At 49.2% G+C, this 16,717-nt stretch overlaps 1 protein-coding gene across 2 annotated transcripts in view; it reads left to right on the plus strand.

Moving 5' to 3' along the window:
- The window catches only part of LOC149354218 (uncharacterized), a 213,227-nt gene that overhangs the window by 108,979 nt on the left and 87,531 nt on the right, over positions 1-16,717 (plus strand). Inside the window, exon 1 of one of the 2 annotated variants that reach the window (XM_089583178.1) lies at positions 5,235-5,399. The exons of the other annotated variant lie outside the window; for it this stretch is intronic. The gene's annotated coding sequence lies outside the window, so the exon portion shown is untranslated. Of the gene's footprint in view, positions 1-5,234; positions 5,400-16,717 lie in introns of those variants that run through there. 2 annotated transcript variants of the gene reach the window in all.

Below are 16,717 nucleotides of genomic sequence, written 5' to 3' on the forward strand. Positions count from 1 at the left end.
ACAAAATCGTTTGTAATTAGCACTGCGCATTGACGTTTTGAGCTAATTTTAGTGATCATTAGGCCCGAAGGCCTTTTTGCAGGGCGAAAATAGGGACACTTCAAAATCATGTACCCTTTTCTGTGCCCGTTTAAGCTCGTTGTGCCGGGAGGCTCTCACCGGCGAGCTCTTTTGATAACCTAAGCACAGCGCTGCTTCTTGTGTACGAGACACGTCGGTACGTCGCGGCCCGAGCGCACCGCATAGGAAGAATATCTTACTGGAGCCCACGCCTCGTCTCTGTTTCTTCCAGTAGCCAGCACAAGCGACGGCAACCAGTAGTCAGCTATTCTCACGTGGTCATAAGCATTCCGTACTATATACGAGGTCTGTTAGAAAAGTATCCGACCTTTGGCCGAAGAAAAAAAACTGGCATAACTGGAGCGTTGGAAACCTAATAACCTTCAAAGTAGTCTCCTTGGGGCTCCATATACATCTCCCATCGGTGCTGCCATTGTTGGAAGTATTCCGAAAAGGCCCTTTTCGGAATGGAATTTAGCTCTGCCGTCGTTGCAGCCACAATGTCCTTTCTTTTCTGAAATGGCGCTCCTTTCAATGGCCTCTTCATTTTAGGAAACAGCCAGAAGTCGTAGGGGGACATATCAGGAGAGTAAGGAGCCTGTTGAACTACAGGAGTCTGGTTTTTCGCCAGTAAAGTCTGAATCAAATGCGACGAATGTGCAGGAGCAATGCCGCGAGGGATGCGCCAATTTCTTGTTGACCTCAATTCCGGTCTCTTGCGCCGCACAGCACCATGTAGGCGATGGAGAACATCCCTGTAGTACTATTTAGTCATTCTTTGACCCTGTGGGGTGTGTACTCGTGGTGTGCCACACAGAGGGAGTCAAAAAAGCAGTCAGCATCACTCTGACATTGCTGCGCTCTTGGCGGGCCTTCTTTGGTCTTGGTGACGTGGAATGCGTCCTCTGTGACGACTGGGATTTGGTTTCCGGGTCGTACCCGTACACCCAAGACTCATCACTAGTGATTACGGCGTCAGTGAAGTCAGGGTAACTGTTTGTGGAATCCAGCATCTCCTGTGAGACCAACACGAAGCTGCTTTTTCTCCACCGTCAGCAGCTTCGGCACGAATTTCGCCGCATCTCTCTCCATGGCCAAATCTTCGGTGATAATGGAATGTGCATAAAAATTGCTGATGTACACCTCTCCCGCAATTTCTCGGATAGTCACACAACAGTCCCGCATCACCACAGCGTTCACTTCGGCAATGACCTGGTCATTTCGGCATGTTGATGGCCGACCGGAGCGTGGCTCTCTCTCCACGGATGTGCGGCTGTCTTTAAACCAGTTGCACCACTGCTTAATCTATGTGCTGCTCATAGCATCATTACCGAAAGCCGTCTGAATATTTCGAATGGTTTCCACTTGGCTATCGCCAAGTTTCTGGCAAAATTTGAGGTAGTAGCTCTGCTCCTCTCGCTCCGCCATTTTCCTTGCAACAAAAAACCGACGAGAGCACTGCGCACTGCCTCACTCAAACGCTGCTTCCCAGTGACTGACGCTATCGGCAGGCGGGAAAAAATTCGTGCATGCGCACGAGGGTTCAAGGTCGGCTGCTGTAAGTGCGCTTGTTTCACATCCATCAGGTGTTCGCAAAAAAAAAAATAAAGTCGGATACTTTTCTAACAGACCTCGTATAGTCTAGAAATGCATACTCGCCTCCAGCGCATAGATTCTGCCCTCTTCTAAGTAGGTGCAGGTCACACTGGCTGGGGGAGGTCAGCGTGCACTGCATTTCTTAGCCACATGCGACGAAATTCAGACACGAAAACGGGACGTACCAGCTATGGCCTATTGATCTCCTAACTGTAGGCAAAGGGCCTTGAAATTCGCGACCAGAGCGTGCTGTGGAACCAGACTTCCGCATTTTGTCGCGTCTAGTAAATAATGCAATACAGCCAGCCTTCCATGACTCTGTCCGTCGCCAACTGAAGGAACAGTGTTCTAAGAGGGAACAGCTCTTTGAGAATTTGGTGCTTTGTGATGGCGTGGCGTTAAGCATTTCGCTTAGTGCTGGTTTCACTTGCAAGGTGCGCCACTGCAAGTTGCGCCATTGCGACGGTCGTGCAAAGCATCCACGGGGTGGTGGATGTACCGAAGGTTGCGCGTCCCTTTTACTTCGTTTCGTTCTATGAAGATTGTACATGAATTGATCATGCTAGAACTCCATTTCAACTGGTTAGGTAGATTCCGTTCAACGGGGCAATGAAGTGTCTTGCAGTTCGTCAATAATCGGTTCATTCTTACCCCTAATGTATGTTTAAATTTTCCAGAAAGAGAAATGCTCTGTCTTTGCAAAAGCACTAGTTATGCAACATACCTGCTGATCACTGCCAGACTAAATAGTAAGATTGGATTCTCATCTATCGAATCGAGTAATAACATAACCAATTATGCTAAAAGTTAGCAGGGGCAATGAAGTATGTAAGGGAAAATGAAAAGGTGTCGTGAACCTGTTCAAACTGTCCATATCCCTAAACACATATACTAACTGCACAAAAACGAATAGCTACTGTTCAGTCTGTAGGTCTGCTCTCGAGAGCTGCTAACACGCTTCTTAAGTTATCTGATCAACTAAATGCGATTTGCCCTTTGGTGGGCCCCTCTCCCCCCCCCCCCCCCCCTCCCCTTTTTTTCTGCATTTTCTTCTCGCTTGGTTTCACTTCATTCAAGCATCCTGAGCTGAGAATCGCAGTGAAAATAGTGTACAGTGATACTTGAACAACCACCTTTAGCGGTGGCTTAGTGATCTGAGCATCTGCCTAGCATGCGGAAGGTGCGGGGTTCGATCACCAGTGCCACCGGGTACCCACCAGTGATACAATGGGCACAAACTTTCCCTTGGTATGGTGCTCGGCTTGCTTAGGGTGGAATGTTTGGGAAATGGGTCTTTGACCCCACCTTGAGTACGAGAACACCTTGCCATGTCGCTCTTTGGCTACAGATGCCCTTGCACCATAAAAAAATTCATCATCATCATCAATCAGCTCATTTAACAACCATTCTTGGCTGTGCATTCTTTGTTGTGCCCCTAACTGCATCTCTTTTGAGAACGTACAGTGCACTTCCCGTGTGGTTCGGGGAATTGGATGAGCCCCAACATATTGCAGCTGCTCATAGGTTCTAAACTCAAAGCTTAAAGGCATATTTTTGAAGCAAATATGGACAAGCAACAAACCGTCGTCCGTTTCGAAAGCAGAACGCTTTCTTGCACTCTATTTCAGACGGGGAAAGAGGACTATAGCTTCTGCCCTGCCGACTGCTTGCTGCTGGGACACCCATTCGGCAAAGAAGTGGAGCCATGGATTCCAGTCCCTAGCGAGGCGCATCGCACCCGGCTCTGCGGCAGTGGCTCCAACTTGTGCCACTGACGGATGTGATGTGGCGTCACCTGGCTTCAATTGGGCCTCTTCTGGGGCCCCTGCCTTCCGTAGACGCTCTCCCTCTCCTGCTCCCAGTGAGTGAACGTTCACGAAATGGGTTACACACCTGAAACTGCTTTCTTCCAAACGGTTCATATGCCCGCAGGTTACTTACCGTAACTTTTATGCCTGGTTCGTAGCACAAGGAAATGCGTTACACGCAGGCTTCAAAATGAAATGGGTTGGTTTTTTATATTTCTTTTGACAACACTTCGTCTTGATTTTTATTCTGCATTGTTAGACTTTTGGATGTCCACTTGGAATCTGTACCCAATGGAACTCAGAATCCTTGATGTAGTCTTTAAGGAAGACCGAAAATTTGCCATCAGATGGTAGCAATGTTGATCAGTCGGCTGGTCTGCAATGTTATTATTGATCGAAGTTATTTCACGGATCTGCTTTCCCTCTCGCATTGTAGATTATCGCCGACTGTTTCATTGGCAAAGGGAAACGTCTTCGCGCATGTGCGTGAGTGTGCATCAGTGAGTGTGCGTAGACGCCTACAACCTCTGTTGATTGGTGCACATGCTAGGCTTAGATGTGTGTAGAGAGCAAAATTTTGCTGGCATGTTTTCTTCTGTTAAATGATGGTTTAGACATTATACCTGAATCACCCTGTAGTATTCCCCTATGATGGCTAAATAAATTATATTTGAATTTCTTCTCGATGCTGTTTTGTTTTCAGCTTCATCCAATTGAACAATCGCTTTGAAGTCAGTGGTGATTTTACGTCTTGTGATGCAAAAAAAAACTGCAGTATTATCGCTGATATGTGGTTTAAAGTCACTACAACGGTTAAGCCAGGCTGCTTCAAGAGCTGGAAAGGCATTGAATGACGTATCAGCTGTGGTATTTCAGGTTTTTTTGTGCTTGACGTGCCTTGAAGCTACCTGTCCCGCCGCAATCATTCGGTTGATGGAATGGAAACCTAAATATAGTGGTCCCAGGCAAATAGCATCCAGGTGTCCTAAGGTTTAATGCATCATAGTACAGAGAAGAAAACATGCAACTAAAAATAAGTGCATGTACAGAGGGCAAAAGACATGCCTAGAACGACTGAAATATCTGTTACATAACTCCCAAAGCAGTTATGACCAGGAAGGCAAAAAATGACGATGAAATCCTATGAGCTTAACTGCAAATGCTGACGTCCAGACCATACTGAACCAAATGTTATCACTAGATATCGCGTGCTTATTCCAAAACACGCCCAGAACGTGTTGTAGAGAAGTGCTTTGACCTCTTTACTTAAAGAACTTCAGGTGGTCGAAATTTCCGTAGCCCTTCACTACGGCGACCCTCATGCCTCATAGCCCGAGTCTCCGGGACGTTAAGCCCCATATCTCCAAAGCACCAACCTTTTAACCATTTTCGAGTAATAAAAACCAAATCACTAACAACGCCAGCAGCTCCCGCTCTGGACACCGAACTTTTCGGAGTCATTGGCAAAGATATGCAGACGAAGATTTATATAGTTGCGAAACAACCTGGGTCTAGCCACTTGTGCGGTTGGGGTAAAATAGAAAACGTTGTTTATAGATTTTCAGGTCTGGTCGATGTTGATGGCGCTTCGCGCAGGCAGCTGGAGAGTGCTGTGAAGGGATGGATAAGCGCAAGACGCAAGGGGGCAGATAATAGAGTGGGAGGTCCCACCTACGTTCTTGTATGACGGGATTTCTTGCTATATATTCTTTGCGTAATTTGTTATTAATTGTCGCTAAACTTTCACCTTCAACCCTATTCTAGGGTGTCTCCTCCAAGCAAGCCGGCGTGGACCGGTTCTTCATGGTCCAGGCTGCGCTTCGGCAGCAGAGGGGTACAGCGCGGGCCGTACGACTCGGGTTCCTGGTACGCATGGCTCGTGGTACCTCGCAGGGGCGCCATAACAGGACTGGGAACAATTCCTTCGATCGATCCGTGAGTAGCACCCAACTTCCTGCGCCGGCCACCGATCGGGACTTTTTGAGTGCTCTGGACATTCCTTTTGATTTTCTTCCTCTATATTAGTTGTGACAGCAGACGAGAGCAGGCAAGAGCTGCTACGGGGCATCCCACCGGTGTCTTGCTCGAAGTTTGATGTCTAGCTAGCGAAAAAAACAATCACAAAAAATTTGCGAATAATCAGACAAAACGTCAGAGAGAAGAAATAACGTCGTCGTAGGCACGAAAAATAGCCACCTAAAACTTATTTCTAACCAGAAATTTATACACAAACTAGCAGTATACGTTTTCTCGCAAGCAATATCAGCAGCTTGAAAACTGACAATGCACTTCGTGAAATGAGGCAGGATCTAATATGGTGTCCACCTCCTTCTGCTAAACACTAAATAACACAAGGGAAAGAAAGAAAAAAAATTAAGTCCACTCTCTTCCCCACTCATTTAGCTAGCTCAAGATTAGCTGTACACACAAGCCTCCACACGGTGTCAGCGTGCACGTTTTGGACGATCTTTGGACTGAGAGACGGGCAAGCTACCCATAGGGCACAAGCACTCGTTGTTTTAAGCGGGGTAAAGGTGGACCCCGTGAATGCATTGTGGTCTTTCACTTGTCGGGGTGTCTTAAAATCATCTACTGATGCGTGCGTACTTTATTATTTCTATGCTAATTAGTAACTAGGCAATTCCACCAGACCAATTAGATTTCTGAGATTGATTTATTCTACTTAAACGGTCTGATGCCTTGGTGTGTTTGATGCATCGAGCTGTAAAGTGTGATTCAGCCATCACTCATCGGGGAAAGAGAGAGAGGTATAGACCCGCCGCGTGTGCCGCCACGTGGTGATGCGGTGCTATTTCGACATTAGGTCTCGTTTGTCTGGAGGAAAGTTTGCATCCTTTGCGGAGTGTGCCAAGGGGCCCTGCGGCCCCGTTCGTCAGCAGAGAAAGCAGAGACCCCCCGCCCCCGCCGCGCAGCGGCCGATTAGCGGCGGCGGTCCGATAACGCCATCGCGTTCTCCTCTTAAAGGCGAACATTAATTGTCTTCCGAGCTTTTCTTTTTTTGCTCACCGTAGTACTGTATTGCAGTTCTGTGATAACATACCCAAGAATTCGGGAAAAGCACCGTTTTTTCAGCGGGAAGTTGTTGATGAACGCAATTTTTTCGCATATCTCAAGATTGCACAATAACACTATATCCGCAAATCTCTCTTCGTGAGCCATGCAGTTTCTTGCTATTTATTGTCACAAATGCTTCCCATTGTTTTTATGGCAGTCGGAACTACTTCGTGCGAGCCGATGACAACTTTTCGGTGACTGAGCGAACGGGGTTGAACGTCCCAAAGCGACTTAAGATGAGGGACGCTGTAGTGGAGGGCTCCGGATAATTTCGATTACCTTGGGTGTCTTAACCTGCGCTGACGTCGCACGGTACAGGAGCCTGAAGGAGTGGCAAATGCGTAAATTATTTCGGAAGATGAATTAACAGGATTACGTCAGAGATAGACGACTGTACGATAGCGAAGATGTCAAATCTAATCCAGAGGAAGGAACATATTGTCGCCACACACGCGTGTACGGAATCGTCGCGGAAAATTAGATTACGTCGAATATTCTAATTTCGTTCCGTCTGGGTAGTACTGAAGCGTTTTGATGAACATTGATCATACTATCTCCGCAAGAACCCGTATTTAAATTCAGAACGATAGCAATACATATCCCTTCCCCACCGATGAGCCACTGCAGAGCGGTCGTAGACAGCACGACCGCAGACATTCAAGCACATCCTTGATAGCTGTCAAGCACTTGCAGATCACGCGTAGTCTTTCTGGCCCAGGACCGCTTCTGGATTCAGTTCCGGTTTCGTAGACAGTTGTGGCCTACTTTGAGCATCCACCTCATATGCGGAAGGCGTGGGGTCGGAATAATAGGTTCCACCTTGAGTGCACGAAAAACAGCTTGTGCTGTGGTGCTCTCTGGCCAAAGCTAGTCTCCCTTGCGCTATAAAAATTCGCCATCTTCTGTTCCCGGTTCCGCTATACCATAATGGGCTGACGTCGTTCGCATCACAGGGAATCGCGCATAGAGCGGCCGCTGTGAAGTTAGTGAATACAGGCGCAAACGTGAGGGACTGGACTTCATTCGCACCGTAGCGCAAGCCTATAGGAAGTCGCTGGAACAGGATGGCCACTAATTGTTTGTCCCAAAGTCAGAGGCTGTTCGTTTACGTAACCCTTCGTGGTCATTTTCAGTGCACTTGAGTTCCCATGGTTGAGGATTCGTAACGGTTATAATTATTAACCTAATTTTTGAGGCGATAGATAAAACATACCATGAAGTGGAACAAAAATGATCTTTATGGATGTGCTGTTATTGAAACCCACGAAGAACGAATTGAATATCCTCCTATTCGATTTGCTGAACGAATCAAATAGTCCATTCAGAAAATTATCCGAAAGGAAGAGAATATGGTTTCAAGTTTTTGAATAATTTAGGAATAATGGGCGCTAACTGGTAAAAGGGCTCTACCTAGTTTTCTTCCACGACTGTTTCGAAAACAGGGTCCACTTGGCGCCGCACAGCACGTTTTTGAATGGTTTTGGAATGTCTGGCCCTAACTGCTAAAAGGGCTTTACGTAGTTTTCACAGGGTCCAATCAGGCGCCGCGCAGTATGCTGCCGCAATGCATATGCACAGGAAGGCAGGTTTCAGCGGCACGACGCGCTCCATTCGTGTGGCTGCGTTCACAATGCTCACACATGGCCTCCAAGGTTAGGCGATGTAGCAGTGTTCAGGCAAGTTCTGTAAGACCTCCCTTCAATGCCCAATCTGGGAATCCATGACTCGTACATTTCTCTGGCCGCTCTCGTGCGGTGTGGTGTTATAGTTTATTTGCGGTCGTCAGCAGGAGGAAAGTGCAATTGTCTGATACGTTCGACATGAAGGTCACCGATCTACGACGTTGACTTCATCACGTGTATTCCTTTCTAGAAATGTGTGTCTCGTATTTTAGCAGCTACAGCAATAAAGCTCTAAAGCTTTAGCGCCTTAACGCAGCGCTGCGGTTAGCGCTTCGCTGTGTCCCATAATTATTCGTTTCGCACGAATACTGACGGAAGTACCGGATATTCGCGAAATATTTGATTCGTGTTCGATTTTCTTATTACCTACACATTTCATATTCGATTAGAGCTTGAGAGAATACCTTTTGCACAGCCCCCTTTCGGGTGTTCTTCTGGAGGCCTGTGTACCATTCGATGTCAGTCCACGTTAAAGAACCCCAGGCGGTCGATATTTCCGGCGCCCTTCACTACGGCGTCCCTAATAACCTGGGTCGCTTTACGACATTAAACCCCCACAAACCACATTGGTCTAAAATCGTGCCCTCGTAAAAGCAGGTAATGTACACAAGGTTCTGGGGGTTCACGTAATAAATTAGATGTGCTGGTCGTGCCGGTATTTACTTGAAGGCAACAGTTAGCCCTAGCTGGCGACCGGTGGTCAAGAGCTCTCTTCGTCTGCGCAGCTCGTCGTGCCCCTCGTCACCCGGACCCTTTGACGCCGAGGCTTGCACCTGCAGGAACACCTCCACAGGCCCCGCTGGACTTGCGGCCGCAAGCTTGCGGGTCTTCACGGCGTCCTGTGCCGCAGACGGCGCGTCGGTGTTTTGCTGTTCCCGGCTCATGACCTCGCACTTTTTTTACGTGTTTCTGAGCAAAAAATCGCGTTTAGTTTGACGCACAGTTGTAGAACGAGGATTCCCGAATGAAATCCGGAGAATAAAGCATCCACATTTTGATTCGTCACTTCAGTAGTCTAAAAAATTGTTAAACTGCAGAAGTTATTTTGGTCCCTGTATCTAGCTTCATTTATTACCCGAGTCTGATTGACACCTTGGTATTGGTGACCAATCGCTCCAGTTCACTGCATTCTTTCCATCCCTTCATAGGATTACTTTAAATTGGAAACTATCTATAAATGGTCCCTTACATTCTTTTTTCCTCACCTAGCATCCAGTGGGAACCTATAAACCATTTTGCATAAATAGATTTGCATTTTTGCTTCTGGAATGATGCCCTTCACAACGAAATGTTTCCCGCTTACATATTATTCGTTAAAATCAAGCGTGGCGTTTAAGCTGTCATTATTAAGTCAACACAGGTTTCATTAACTATATATTCTCAAGTGTTAACTTTTTTCTACCACCTGCTTTAAGCTTGTACAAATCAAAACACTGATACCACATGCACAGCATTTTTCTAGAGAACTCGGCCATGTTGATGACAACCGTGAAGAGCATAAAACTTTTTCAACTGACAAAGAAGACCATCTCTACAGCCGGAGAGTACTGAAACAATTGTCGTTTCAAACAACGTCTGCCCATTACATCAAATGGTAAGGTACGGCTGTCCTGTACCACTCTTTCCGGGGAAAGCACAGATAAAAAGAAACTTGATAAGGAGCACTTGAGTCTGGGCTAGTTGGTGTGACTTGCTAGAAAACAGCCAACAAATGGACGCCACGCAGAAAGGAGCACACTCACACAAGGTTATGTGTGTGTGTGTGTGTGTGTGCGCGTGCGTGCGTGTGGGTGTGTGTGTGTGTGTGCACGCGCGCGCGCGCGTGTGTGTGTGTGTGTGTGTGTGTTTGTGTGTATGTGTGTGTGTGTGCTCCTTTCTGCGTGGCACCCGTTTGTTGGCTGTTTTCTAGCAGAAAGTTGATAAGTTTGTATTTATCTGCCCAGCTTACTAACTACGGAACAGCTATAGCACCAAGTGTTATCGCGTTATCGGATGTTGCAGATAAAAGTTGCAATGCCTTGCAATGGGACTGAGTGACGTGTAAAATTAGGCGAGTTTTTGTTCTCCACCGCTGAGAGGCAGGCACCAGACACATCCCCCGTCTCCCTGTATAGACCTCAGCGGTGACGCATCGATTTGAAATTTAGGGGGGGGGGGGGCACTTAAGCAATTCTGAGGTGTAAATGCGAGAGCATTTACCCTAACATGAGAAGTCTGCCCGCGGAGCTCACAGTGCCATTTCGTGATCCACTTGGTAGCGGATGTGACATCACAGCAACAGCGAAAAGGGACATTCCTCTGGAAAGGCCTATTAAACGCACAACCTCTGGACGGTACCATCCAAAGAGATCCCAACGAGCAGGGGAATGGTGCTCCGGTCGCTCCGCCCTAGGGACATTCGCCACTGCGCATTCTGAATCACTGCTCAGATTTATCCGTCCAACCCTGGGCGCACTTCTTCGCAAAGGACAGCTCCGTGGGGTCAGGCACGAATGCGCGCCTAGGTGCTTAAAGTCCGCCACGGGGGAGCCTCGAGAAGAAAAGCGGAACGTTCTAGTGGTGTGTTACCGTCCGTGCCTGCAGCTTTGCCCGTGAGTACCGTCGGGGAGAAAAGTATCCTGCCGGCCGAAAACAAAGCTTTTACGCCCTCGGTGCCAGCTAGCGTGAATTAGAAACATTTGTCTCCTGTACTACGTGCTCATCTAGGACCGGCTATGAACGACATGCTGAAACGCCCTAATAATGTTTTAGTGTCCCGGTGGGGAAGTTATCAAGCTCACCACCGGTCCAGGTACATAGTGGCGGCCGGGACGAGTAGATTCTTGCGGACGTCTTCGACGAATGTCGCCTAGAACGGCTTCTCGAAGAAGAGACAGCATGGAGCTGGTCTGATAAAGGAAGCTGATCAGGCAGCCGGTCCATATGAACATATGCAGGCAGATGGAAGGCTGCGTTAAAGCTCAGAAGGGCGCCTCCTATACTGGGCAGATATTCATGCTCGAGTGGCATTCATTGGCGGCGCAACTACGCCGAGTTACAGCAGGCGAAAACGGCCATTGCACGCAAAAAATACCTGCATTAACCTTTAGATTTTCACTAACGCGATTCTCGTTGGGACTACAGTACCAGTAATTCTGGCTCCCCGGCCGCTGCAGAGGGAAACCCGCGGCAACGAGCGATAAGCGCTCGCAGCACCACTACCCACGAACCATCGTTCCGGCAACGCCGTACAGCGGCCCGGCTTCTGCAGCCATCTCTCCCCGTAGCTGAGGTGCGAGGAATCGTCGAGGGTATGACGTCATTTCATGTAGGCAGTAGCGTTAGCGGAGAAGAAAAAAGGGCTGAAAACCCTTTGAAGCTATGGTTGTGTGGACGGAATGGAGATCGGGCGCGCAGAAAAATCCTTCCTCCCCACCCCCTCACTAAGCTGCCACTTCAGCCCCTCTTCAGACCTACTGCCCATTGTGAGACGCACTCTGGTGGTGGTGCTGGAAACATTTATTGCCAAGCAGTGCAGTGGGGGCAAACCCTGCCTTCCCTTACGTGGCACGAGGCAACCCTTAGGGGGCTGCCCTTAAAGGGCAAAGGACAGTTCTTGGCGGGCTACCCGCTTCAAGGCGTCGGTAATTATCCGGCGCTGGTCAGCAGCAGCGGAGCTGGCCAGGAGAGAGTCTCCCAGTATGACTCCGCCGTGGTTGGGGACGGAGGGTGTGGGAAGGTAGGGCATGTGAGAAGTATATGAATAAAGATTCCCAGTTTCCGGCAGAGCTTACAAGAGGAAAGGAACTGGAGCTGAGGTGGATCCGAAAGCTCCTGCTTAATGAGAGTAGATTTCGGGTGGGGACGGTGCCCATTGCATTATTTTGATAATTTGGTCCGTCTAACACCTTTACAGTTGCTTCCAAACACGCTGGGTGCTGCAACAATTAAAGCGTTAAGCAGGGTCTGGTATGAATTAGGGGTGTGCGAATATCAAATTTTTCGAATACGAATACTTAGTTCCGAATATCGAATCGAATATCGAATAATCAAGGACAGACGCATTTAATCCCTACAAAACATTTATTTGGGCACCCAAAACATCACAGCTCAACTATCGATGATTAAATGAACACAAAAGGTGTGTTTAGCTGACACAAAAAGTATCAGTCTCGAACATTATTCTGAGAAGAGTGGAAATATCAGAGAAGATGGCTAGTACACAGCATTGATAAAGGCTAGCTTGCCATCAGCACAAAAGCGCGTTGCTGGGACGACGTAAAAGGTTGTCGTGAAGGAAAACCAGCTGCACCACATGGTCAGGCAGTAGTTCCCTTCTAACTGAAACGACTCCTCCAGCCACAGAAAATGCCCTCTCACTTGGCACTGACCTGGCACGTATTGCGAGGTACTTCGTGCGCATCTCTGACTATACTAGCTTCAGAAAATGCCCTCTCACTTGGCACTGACCTGGCACGTATTGCGAGGTACTTCGTGCACAGCTTTGACTATACCAGCTTCGTAGGTATAGCCACAAAAAAGCTGACCAGTATAGTCAGCTACGGCATGGCCCTTGGAGGAAGAAAGAATTTTCCTTCCGTGTAGGCGCCGCCATGTTGTTATGTATCTGTCGATAGGGCTTTGGGACCGAAATGAACGCCAGTGCTCACAATGAATATTCGGCTAGATACGAATATTCGCGTGGGGTCGAATATTCGAAACAACACGAATACTTGGATTTCGAATCGAATTCGAACACTAAAAATATAATATTCGAAATATATTCGAAGATTTCGAATATTCGCACACCCCTAGTATGAATATACATAGCGTCACCACGCCAAACACGCCGTGAGTGGTAGCAAGCGTACGTTTGTTCATCTCCTGGCAGACCTTTGGGTTAGGAAGACGTCTAGTGCCTCCACCGGAGCCAACAATAAAGAGGCCGTCGCCTGGCCACAATTATAGGTCAAAAATTTTTCAAACCCCTCCCGGTTTGTTCGCACCAAGGTAGCCGACAGGTAAGGTAATAGATGTAAGACCTGTGGAGCGAGGGGAACCCGCGACCACATAATTTGGTAATGCCCCGGATCCCTGGGCGCTGGGGTAACATTGAAAGTAGATAAGCCTGGGGGCCCTGCTGCGGAGCGCGGTCCCCGCCGACAAGCAACGAGCTGTCCGACTGGCTGCTGAAGCCGCGAAGATCCAACGTATCTTCGCCAGTCTATAGTCGCGGAGGTCCCGGCCATCGGCCCCTAGGCCAGCGTGCCAGGGCCAGGGAGGAGGGGGCCTCCTACATCCGTGGTTAATCATCATCATCACGCCGTGAGTGCTTTACAGTCGTGTTAGCACATGAGCCAGGGTTGCCGTATGCAAATGTTGCAAATAAAGATATTAGGCACGCATAATGATAATAATGAAATAAAGCGAGCTTGTGTTCCCAGCTTGCAAGTTTAATGAATAATGAAAAGAGGCAGAGTCACGCGTGGCCACGGAGCGCGTGCATCACCTGAGTTGACAGCGTGTCCCCGTTTCTTGACCCGATCGCTGCGGCCGTCTTTCTGCAACCGCCCTTGAAAGAGCCAATACTCTGTTTTGGTGAGCAGCATTTCCCTTCTTTGTGGTCCTGCAGCGGTGACTGCGACGACATAGCTGTTACAAGGTGAGCACCGTTTCTCAATTCTCCGCTGTCCGGAGCGTTAGTGCTGGCTTTTCAGCATTCCCCATAGGCAAACTTTCGAAGTCTTGCTTTCTCGCACCGCGAGTTCGAACGCCACCCTCACCATCTCACTGTGATGCAGTGCTTTGTTTCACTACGCATGACAGTCGGCTTGAGCCTTTAGCACAGAGCGCATTGCGCCTGAGCTGTCTGTAGCTGAGTTTTTTCAGAGACCTGAAGGAAAGGAACCGGGGCCGCTGCAGACCGCTTTGAAAAGGGAGTGCTCTTTTTACATTGGACTGCTTCCTTCGCAGCGTCACCCCCCAGCATGCAGCGAGGCAGACTGAATAATTTCATAGTCTATCTCGTCGTCTAGAGTATATCTAACCTTGAAATGCAGCGCAGGAAAGGCATAACGTATAGTTACGTATTATATAACTGCTCATATAAGTTGGTACCCGCAATGAAGTCTTGAATAGCCGCCGACATTAACCATTTTTGTTTTTGGACCCTTTTTTTGCGACCTCAAGCGCGATCGGCGGCTTCCTTCCCCGCTTTTTGTGGTGGCGACGCGCGTGACCAGCGCTCGCCACGTGCCGAAGAAGACCGGGTGGCGCCAGCACGTACAGAACGCTGGGAGGTTCGCCTCGGCCGGACGCCGCCGCTTCGCCGATTAATCCGTCGACGCAACTTGTGGTCTCGGTTGTGCAGTGGAACCATAAGTGGTCCAGATCTTTCAGGAATCCTGCACTTCGTGTTCTTCATTCTTCCCTTTATTCTTCTTCCACTCCGTTCTTCATGTCATTCTCCACGCCGCGTGAGCTGTACACTGAACAGTGCATAAGATGCCGCGCCTCTCCTTTCATCAAAACCAAACTTTCTCTTAGCGGTCGTCGCAAGAATTCCCGGCGCAGACCGAACGGATAAGATATCCCCGGCCGCAGTAGCCGCGTTTCGATCGAGGCGATATGCGAAGGGCACCCGTGTGATCCGCGATATTAGCGCATGTTATTGAACCACAGGAGGTCTAAATTAATTCGCAGCCCTCCACTATACGGGGTCCCATATTGCCCCTTTGAAGCTTCGGAATTTGAGACCCACAATTTACGATTAAGCATGAAGACAACGATACGCAAAGCTCAGCGTAAAATGCTGCGATGATAGAGTGCCATATGGGTCAAGTCTACACGTTCACTGCACTGGTCACACACATGTTGTCCGTCGTAGTCTGGGTCGATGTGCTTGGTTGTGGATCAAGTGACACCTACGCCCAGAACAAGGAACATTGGGAAAAAGTACTAAAAAGTGCTTCACTTCACGACCAGCTTCGGGCTGTCCAGGAGGCCCGCGCGGCGGCGGAGAGCTTCGGGCTCTCTGTGCATACGTGGGAGCTGCCCTCTACACCTGGCGCCTAGCCGAGTGTCCTTCAGGACCCCTACTGTGGGAAATAAAGTTTTACCACCACCAGAGTGCCATAATGCGGCGGGAAGCGACGCTGATCTATTTGCACTGCTGGCGCTTCACATCGTAGTTTTTTTTTCTGTTTCCTCCCATTCTGACGGAAAAGCCAGGAGTGTTTCGCACGAGTTCGTGTTCATTTTATTTCAGGTTCGGTCTCATATTCTTCTGGTTCGGCTTCGTGTTCTCCTTCAGTGCGTGACGATGTTCCCCGGAGTTTCCGCGAATGTGAGCTAAAAATTGGCAGTGGTTTAGCTCTGGTTAAACCTGGTGGATTGTGAATGCAACGAGGAGGGAGAGAGAGAGAGAGAGAGGCGATGGAGAGCGCGCGGCAGCGGCCCCGGCACGCTAGCTATGCGCCGCTACTGCTGTTAAGAACGGGGCCACACTCCCACCGCTGGAACCAGTGTTAAAGATGGGGCTACAATCCCACCGCTGGAACCAGTGTTGAGACGGAGGGGTCCTGGAGATGACTAACTCGTTTAGCCCCGCAGGTACTGGCTCCGAATGACGTTGTCGGACTGCGCTATCGAGGAAACTGTACACAAGGGTTTATTCTACATATTTACAGATGAGAATCGAATCGAATCGAAATAGAATGCTCCGATCACAAACAACGTCCCGTTATATACGGTTCGCGTTCCCCAGATCCCTGACTGGGGAACTTAGTTCGAATAACGTTGTCCAATCGGATGGGCCATTGATGACGCTGGCGGTAAACCCACGGCACGGGCGGTGCTGAAGCTCTCTCGCTCTCTCACAGCTCGGGGGATGAGAAGGGGAACACCAACAAACACTTAGGTGTCGCCTTGTCCACTGGGGCTAATCTTCTGTGCGATGCCGCCTCGGGAAAGGAGAATCCCGCAGTCTCCCCGCAGGTGAATGACCTCCTCGATCTCCCCTGCCGGATGGCCGAACCACGAGACCTCTTCGAGTACACAGCGTCTTTCAATTAGCAGCCTCGCTCAGCGTGACCTTGTGTAGCATCACCTCGTCCGGTGACCCGAAGGCCGACTCGTCCAACGTATACCGCTGCTTCCGCCGTGCTTCCTGTGCATCTCTGTCTAACGACGACACTCGTCTGACAGTAATTTCTCCCAGGCCCGTGGGAGACAGCGTCCTTCGATCGGTTAGGAGGTTCGGTGATTTGGAGTGCAACAACCCCGTCCGTCGTCGTCTATGCTTCTGCCGCCGGCGCCAGGCCTCGTCATATCCCTTGCTTTGCGATGAGTCACACCCGGCTCCCAGGACCACGTTGTCCACTCTTAACAGCTCGTCCGCGGCCCGAAAAATCTCGAATGGCCAGCGTTCACGACCGCTGGGCAGGAAGAGATGAGGCCGGAGTCGGGTGGAAGGGCTGGTTTCCAGAAATGGCATCCAAGCTCGAACATTCAACAAAG

Source organism: Amblyomma mixtum, chromosome 3, assembly GCF_055824585.1.
Source record: "Amblyomma mixtum isolate Tamu chromosome 3, ASM5582458v1, whole genome shotgun sequence".
Lineage (NCBI taxonomy): Eukaryota > Metazoa > Arthropoda > Arachnida > Ixodida > Ixodidae > Amblyomma > Amblyomma mixtum.